The sequence below is a fragment of the Geospiza fortis genome, unplaced genomic scaffold (assembly GCF_000277835.1).
Source record: "Geospiza fortis unplaced genomic scaffold, GeoFor_1.0 scaffold34, whole genome shotgun sequence".
Taxonomy (NCBI): Eukaryota; Metazoa; Chordata; class Aves; order Passeriformes; family Thraupidae; genus Geospiza; species Geospiza fortis.
In genome coordinates this window covers 1,041,019-1,049,162 of record NW_005054474.1, presented here as the reverse complement: position 1 = coordinate 1,049,162, position 8,144 = coordinate 1,041,019, and the positions used below count along the sequence as shown (strand labels likewise).

Genomic DNA, 8,144 nt, shown 5'->3' with positions numbered 1-8,144 from the left:
GCCCAAGCCAGATTTGTTCCTCCAGGGCTTTTGGCCCAAGCCAAACTTTCTCCTCCAGGGCTTTACTCTGCCTGTGCTGCCTCTGGGGGCCCCTCCAGGGCTTGTGGCCCAAGCAAGATTTGCTCCTCCAGTGCTCTTGGCCTGAGCCAAATTTGCTCCTCCGGGGGTCTTGGCCCGAGCCAAATTTGCTCCTCCAGGGGTCTTGGCCCGAGCCAAATTTGCTCCTCCAGGGGTCTTGGCCCAAGCCAAATTTGCTTCTCCAGGGCTTTTGGCCCGAGCTAAATTTTCTCCTCCAGGGCTTTTGGCCCAAGCCAAATTTGCTCTTGGCCCAAGCCAGATTTGTTCCTCCAGGGCTTTTGGCCCAAGCCAAACTTTCTCCTCCAGGGCTTTTCTCTGCCTGTGCTGCCTCTGGGGAAGGAAGTTGAGTGGGAGGACGGAATTTTCTGCCGAGCATGCCGTGCCTCTGGATGCTCCAGGCTGCTCGTAGGAGTTCTGCTGTGCCCATCAGCTGCACGAGGCTGAGAGTGGCCCTGGCAGCTGGCTCAGGGGGCTGTGCCTGCCCTGCTGGGTGCTGTATTTGGGTCATCCACATCGACTGGATGTGCAACTGTGTCATCCCTGGAGAGCGCGGGACGCCGATCCATACCCGCGGCCGGCTCCAGCCGGGATGGCACGCACAGCCTGCCGTCCTCCCCCTGCTCCCAGCCTCCAAAACTCAGCAATCCACTACAGCCTCAGCTTTTTCCAGCAGCAGCAGCTGTGACTCTGCTTGTCCCGGACGTGCTGCAGCCCTGTAAATAAGCAGAAGCCATCTGCAATTCCCATTGTGCCGTGGCAACTGGTACGGCCACCGCAAGGACCGGATGTGTGGGGAGTCAGGGGTGCATCCCCCTCCTGACTGATTCCTCTGTGATTCCTCATTCCTCTCTGTCCAGCCACAAAAAAGAGGGAAAACAGGATGTTTTTCTGGATTTTACTTTCCCCATCTCTGAAGATGCAAGGAGGGGATAAAAAGAAGGGAGGCAGAAAAGGCAAAATTTCAGTATCCAGGTGGAGCTGGGCAAGTGTACATTTATATTCCTCAGTTTTCACATAGAGGGGTTTACTTTATTGAAGCCATGTAGGGAGTAAGACCCCTGGGAGCTGGGTCCAGTGGGTACAGGGAAGGTGCCCAAGCCATCAGCCCTGCACTGATTTGCAGATATTCCCTGAAGGATCAGGAGCTGCTGCTCCTGTTTTTATCAGTTCTTAATAGAAAACAAAGTGTCTGTGTGGTGGGCATTGAACTGTGTCCGGCCACAAAAAGGAGGGAGAACAGGATGTTTTTCTGGGTTTTACTTTCCCCATCTCCGGAGATGCAAGAAAGGGATAAAAAGAAGGGAGGCAAAATTCCAGTATCCAGGTGGAGCTGGGCAAATGTACATTTATATTCCCCAATTTCCACATAGAGGGGTTTATTTTATTGAAACCATGTGGGGAATAAGACCCCTGGGAGCTGGGTCCAATGGGTACAGGGAGGGTGCCCAAGTCATCATCCCAGGATTAATTTGCAGATATTCCCTGAAGGATCAGGGGTTGCTGCTCCTGTTTGTATCAATTCTTGATGGAAAATAAGGTGTCTGTGGTGGGCATTGAACTTTAAGGATGGCCTGGCTCCCTAATGTGGAGTCAGCATGGAGGTGATGGAAAAAACTCAAAAAGTCAAGAGCAATGCTCCAGTCACCACCAATGTGCTGACCTGGAGATGCTGGGTGTAGGATGAGGAAATAGAGGAGATTTATTATTGTTCCTAGCTGGAAGTGCAGGATATGTGAGCTGCATCCCTTGCTTTGAACATGGTTGAAATCCTGGGATTTATCATTTTTCCTGGCTGGAAGTGCAGGATACATGAGCTGCATCCCTTCCTTTGAACATGGTTGAAATCCTGGCTGTGGGGGCATGGACTGGAGGGAGCAAACGCACCCCAGTTTGGATGGAGAGGGGAAACTGGTGCCAGAGCCCAGAGCAGAGGGACAATGCCCCTCCCTGGCAGGGTGGGTGTCTGTCAGGCTGTCCCCTGGGCAGGGAGGTGATCCCACACCCTCCATCCATGTGGGTCCGGTTGCTCCTTCCTGCTGCAGCCTGATCCCCGCCTCCCAGCTGGGAACGTCCTCCTGTTCCTCCTCCAGGGGCTGCCTGCACTCCCTGCCCCTACCAGCATCCCCAGGAGCTGCCTGCCTCCAGCACAGCACCATTTCTTGGTTTCATTTGCCTTTCCATATTTTTTTTAATATATAATATTTTATTCACCCTTTGTCTTCCCCAGCACAGATGCTGCTGCTCCTTGGGGTCACACCACTGAGTTTCACCCCACAGCATTGCTGTGGTGGCATCTCTGGGATCTTTACTGGGTTTTTTTTTGTCTGAAACCCAGCCTGATCCCCTCTGTCCTATAGGGAAGGCATTCAGTGGTGTTCTTGCAGCAGCTCCTGGTGTTTCCAGAGGCAGGCAGGACCTTTCCTTGTGCATTGTCCCCACTGTCAGCACAGACGTGCTGCCCCTCTGGGCCTTGGGTGCCTCTGAGGATGTTTTGGCTCTGTTTTCTCACCCATTTCAGAGTTGTATTTATCAGTGAAATCTCCCTGCTGAGCCTCCCCATCCTCCAGCCCTGACCATGCTCTCTGCATTGCCCAGAGCAGCTGGGGCTGCTCCATCCCTGAAGTGCCCAAGGCCAGGCTGGACAGGGCTGGGAGCATCCTGGGACAGTGGAAGGGACAGATAGGGTGGCCCTGGGTGAGCTTTTAGGTTCCTTCCAACCCAAACCATCTGGGTTTCTAAGATTCCTCCAGCTCCTCAGTGTGCTTTTCCCCTGGAAGCAGCATCCAGATGGAAAAACTCCTGCAAGGATCCCAACAAAATCCCCCTGGGAGCATCCCTCTGTTTGATCAGTGAGCTGTGATCCCATTCTCACCCCAATCCTCCCAATTCTGATTTATTTCCCCCAAGATCCCATTTCCTCCCTCTCCTGGAGGAACCTCACCCAAACTGGGATGCAAAACAAAGCCTGATGCTCTTCTCCAGGGGTGGCACAAAGCCTTTCAGGAGCTCTCTTGTGGGAAATGAATTTGTAGAAAGTTTTTAAAGTTTGATAGAAGGTTTACATAGTAATATATTTGTATGTAATTTTTGAGATAGGAAATGCCAATTTAGAAATATTATAGAATAAGGCAGATGTTGTTGGGAGAGAAATGGATTTAGAAATTAGTTTTAAAGGATGGTTTTATAAATAAGACTGGATATTTTAGAGAAATAGAACTATAAAAGGTAAGGTATAGTAGAACTCATGAGAAGTCATTTTAGATGATTAGTTTTAAAGGATTTACAGTATAGTGTGGTAGAAGTCAATAAGTTAAGAAACACTTGTATTTTAGTTAAAAATAGTTTCTGATTATAATAGTGTAAATTATAACATCTGTATTATTTTACTCTTCACATAAAATTAAATAGAAGTTTTTTAAAGCACTTCTCAATTACTCCAAGAATCAAATAGAAGTTTTAAAACACTTCTCAATTGCTCTAAGTAAAAAGACCCCTCAATCCACACTCTCCGAGGAGCAGCAGCTTCTCCCCGTGCCACCAGCCGCAGGAGCGTGGCCGGGCAGGGGACAATGGTGCCATTGAGGGGACAGTGGCCCTGCGCTGCCGTATTGTGCCTGGCACAGATGCCCGGGGCTGACGGGCTCCTCCTTGGCTTTGTTGCAGGGCTGAGCTGGTGCTGCCCGGGCTCTGCCTCCCTTCCCTGCGCTCCGGGAATGCGCTGAGCTGAGCTGAGCAGCCGCCGCTCCACCGGCTCCGATTCCTGCCTGGGAAAGGTACGGCCTGGGGACCCTGCAGTGGCTTTGGTTACTGTGACACAGCATCGGAATTTGGGGGTGCGATAACATCATCATTTGGGGTTGTGATATAGCACAGCATCAGAATTTGGGGTTGTGATAACATCATCGTTTGGGGTTGTGATATAGCACAGCATCGGAATTTGGGGGTGCGATAACATCATCATTTGGGGTTGTGATATAGCACAGCATCAGAATTTGGGGGTGCGATAACATCATCATTTGGGGTTGTGATATAGCACAGCATCAGAATTTGGGGGTGCGATAACATCATCATTTGGGGTTGTGATATAGCACAGCATCAGAATTTGGGGGTGTGATAACATCATCGTTTGGGGTTGTGATATAGCACAGCATCAGAATTTGGGGGTGTGATAACATCACTTTTTGGGGTTGTGATATAGCACAGCATCAGAATTTGGTACTGTGATCTAGCACAACATCACCATTTGGTATTATTATACAGCATAACATCATCATTTGGTGTTGTGATATACCATAGCATCATCATTTGATGTTGTGATATATTGTACATAACATAATTATTGTTCATAAAATAATAATTTGCTATTACTGTATAACATCATAATTTTTACCATACAACATAATATAATTTGGTATTATGGCATAGCATAATTTATTATTATGATATATTACAACATAATTTAGTATTATGATATAACATAATAATTTGGTATTGTGATATAGCATGACATAATAATTTGTTATTATCATATAACATAATATAATAATTTGTTATTATGCCATAAGTAAATTTATTATGATGATATAACATAATGATTTGTTATTATGACATAACATATAATTTGCTATTATGATATAACATACCATGATAATTTGTCATTATGGCATAACATAATTAACTACAAATCCCTATAATTTGCTATTATAGCATAACATAATTTGTTATTATGGCATACCATAAACATTTGTTATTATGATATAACATAACATAATAATTTATTATAACATAGCATAATAATTTGTTATTATGGCATAACAAAAATCGTTATTATATAACATAACATCATATCTTATTATAACATAATTTTTATTGTGATATAACATAATTTGTTATCATGGCATAACATAATAATTTGTTATTATGATATAACATAATTTATTATCATAACAACAATTTGTTATTATAACACAATATAACAATTTGTCATCATAGCATAGCATAATAATCTGTCATTATAACATAACATAATAATCTGTTATTGTGTAGTTAATTGTAATGGAAGTAGTATTAATTAATTTTTTTAATATTTGGCTAATACTCTAATTGGTTTAATTGTTTTAATGTTATGTTTGAGGTAAGTTGAGGCAGAAATAAAGTTGATGTAACTCGTTTTGTCAGGTTTTAAGGTTTGAAATTATTATAGGTTTTTTTTATAATGATGGGTAATTTTTTTAAATTATGTTTTTATGGGGTTTTTAATGGTTTTTTTATGTTTTTTCATTGTCACCTCCTAACCAGGATGGAGCTCTCTGGGTGGGTACTGACAGGGTGGGATTGTGGATTTGGGAACAAAAAAAACTGGGGAGGGAAATAAAGTTCTGTGTCACTGTTTCCCTGATCTTTGTAATATATTGTGTATTTATTATATTTTATATATTGCATGTCTAAAGGCAGCATTGAAAATGACAATTTCTTCCTAGGCCTGCAAAATGTTTTGCATTAAATATTTGCATAAGATACAGAAATCCAACTCCATTGGGGTCTGGAGAATCCCTTAAAATTCAAACCCAGGATTTTGCTTGGAACCCTTTTATACAAGGCTGAATGCTCAGAGTCTGATACAGAGCAGGGCTGAGATTTTTTTTTTAGGAGCATATTTAAGGTTGTTTTTGAGCTGTGTGGTTACAAAAAGAATTTCCCTACGAATTTTCTTTCCCAAAATTCCTGAAATCCTCAGATTTGGGCTGAACTTTGGGCTCGTGACTGTGCCAAGGGCAGCAGCAGCTGCAGGAGCAAGTGCTGTGGTGCTGCCTCCCTCCTCCTCCTCCTCCATCCCTGGAGCATCCCAGGGCTGATTTGCTCTGGAAAACTCCTCCTGGGATCACATAACCCCTGCCCAGTCAGCCAGGCTGTTCCCAGCCTGTTCCTCCCCCCAGAGCAGCTGGAGAGCAGGAAAACACTTGAGAAATTAAATTAGGGGATGAAAACTTGGCTGCCCCATCCCAGCTGTTCTGAGGAGCAAGGACATCTCTTAAAATTGCCTTCAGACCAGGAAAAACAAGTTATTTCGAGGAGTTTCACATGGTGGGAGCTGCTTAGGGCATCCTGAGGGTCGTGTATGTTCAAGAGATGAAGAACCACCAGATTTTAAAGGTTTAGGGCCTTCTTCATGCCAGTTTTGTTCAGTTTTGAGGTTTTCTTTCATTGCAGCGAGTAAAACCTCAGTGATTTGGGCTCCTCGAAGCCAAATCTCCCCTCACAACACGGGGCCTTTAAGGAAAACATCAATTTTTGTGAGGTCAGCCAGAAAATCATGCGGGTTGGCAAGGGGAAGGAGCAGATGACAACGTGCCAGGGGTTGTGGCCTCGGCATGGGGCAATTATTTAATCCCTGCTCGTGGCTTCGAGTCAGGGGCAACATCCCCCCCTCTGCAGCAGGGATGTGCACAGGGGGAGAAAAATCCCTCTGGCAGAGAGCAGGAGGGGCTGGGGAAGGAGGAAAAACGTCCCTCTTGTCCCTTTCCAGCTGTTATCCCTTCCAGCTGTTCCCCTGCCCTGAAATGGGGTTGAGAAGGCAGAACGGGGATGAAGAGGGGGGGAAAATTGAGAAAAATCCCTCTGGCAGAGAGCAGGGGGTCTGGGGGAGGAGGAAAAATATCCCTCTGTCCCCTTCCAGATGTTTTCCCTTCCAGATGTTCCCCCTGCCCTGCAAAACGGGGCTGGGAATGCAGAACGGGGATGAAGAGGGGCTGGGGATAGGAGCCTCTGATCAACAAAAAACATTAAAATACAAAATTTCACCAACAGGCACTGCTTTGGGCATAAAATTGAGGGGGAAATGCATTTTTTTTTTGGTGGTGCTGCAGTGTTTCACTGTAGCTGTAAGGACAGGGAGAGTTTGTAGCCAACTTTCCACCAGGTTTGGTGCAGAAAGGAAAAGAAATCCCAAACAAGAAGGAAACATTCTTATCCAGCTGCAGCACCTCCGCTTCCCGCCTTCCTCTCCCGCTCCAAGGAGCTCTTTTTGCTATTTTTAGCCCTAAACCCTTCAACTATTTGAATTATTTGATTTTTTTTTTTCCATAAACACCGCTCTGGGCTCTGGTAGAGCGAGCGAGTTGAATTCATCTCGCTGTATTTTTTTTTTTCCATGGCGTTTTTCAAGCGGGCTGGGAAGGAAAAGCCAAAAAAATCAAGGGAAGCAAAGGAATCCTTGGTGTCCCAGGGAGTGCTGGGGTGCAAATCCAGAGGAGTTTTCCCGTCCCACGTCAGAGCTGTGCTGGGAGGGAAGGAGGGAGGAGAGCGGCGCTGGGAGCGGCACCGGACGGGGATCCAGGCACCAAAGCTGGCCAGGATGGGACCATTTTGGGAAGGACTGAGCCCAGCGCTTCTCTGTATGTTACTTTCATGTTTCTTTTGCTTTGTTTTGTTTTGTTTTGTTCTCCCTCCTCCTGGTTTTGCCGGTGGTTTTTAGCTCAGCTCGTTGCGGATCCCCTCCCTGCGCTGCACCCCCCGCTCTGCTCCCACCCCGCTCTTCATTTTCTGCCCTTTCCCAATTATTGGGGTGGCAAACGCGTTTGCTGAGGCTGGATGTTCCTGTGGTGCCTTTCCTGCCGGGGAGAGAGCCACAACATCCCTATTTGGCATCGGTTCGTGCACGCTTTGCTGCTGTGAATCATCCCCCGGCACGCAGGGCAGCGCAGATCCGTGTCCAGGCAGTTTGGGATTAAACTAAACGTGGTTCAGCTTTTTCCTCATGGAAACAGGAAAAAATTCTTCCCTGTGAGGGTGGGGAGAGGCTGGGATGGAATTCCCAAAGTTGTGGCTGCCCCTGGATCCCTGGCAGTGCCCAAGGCCAGGTTGGACAGGGCTTGGAGCAGCCTGGGACAGTGGAAGGTGTCCCTGCCCACGGGGTGGAATGAGGTGATCCTTAAGGTCTCTTCCACCCCAAACCATTCTGTGAAACCCCTCTGTGCTCTGGGACCTCCTGCCAATCCCCATCCCAAACCTCTTCTTGTCTCAGACCACCCAAGCTGGGGGAAGAGCACCAGATTCTGGTTTTCCTG

At 46.5% G+C, this 8,144-nt stretch overlaps 1 protein-coding gene across 1 annotated transcript in view; it reads left to right on the top strand.

Moving 5' to 3' along the window:
- The first annotated feature begins 7,344 nt into the window (after positions 1 to 7,344).
- The window catches only part of GJC2 (gap junction protein gamma 2), a 33,371-nt gene continuing 32,571 nt past the window's right edge, over positions 7,345 to 8,144 (top strand). Inside the window, exon 1 of the mRNA XM_005428200.2 lies at positions 7,345 to 7,472. The gene's annotated coding sequence lies outside the window, so the exon portion shown is untranslated. The remainder of the gene's footprint in view (positions 7,473 to 8,144) is intronic.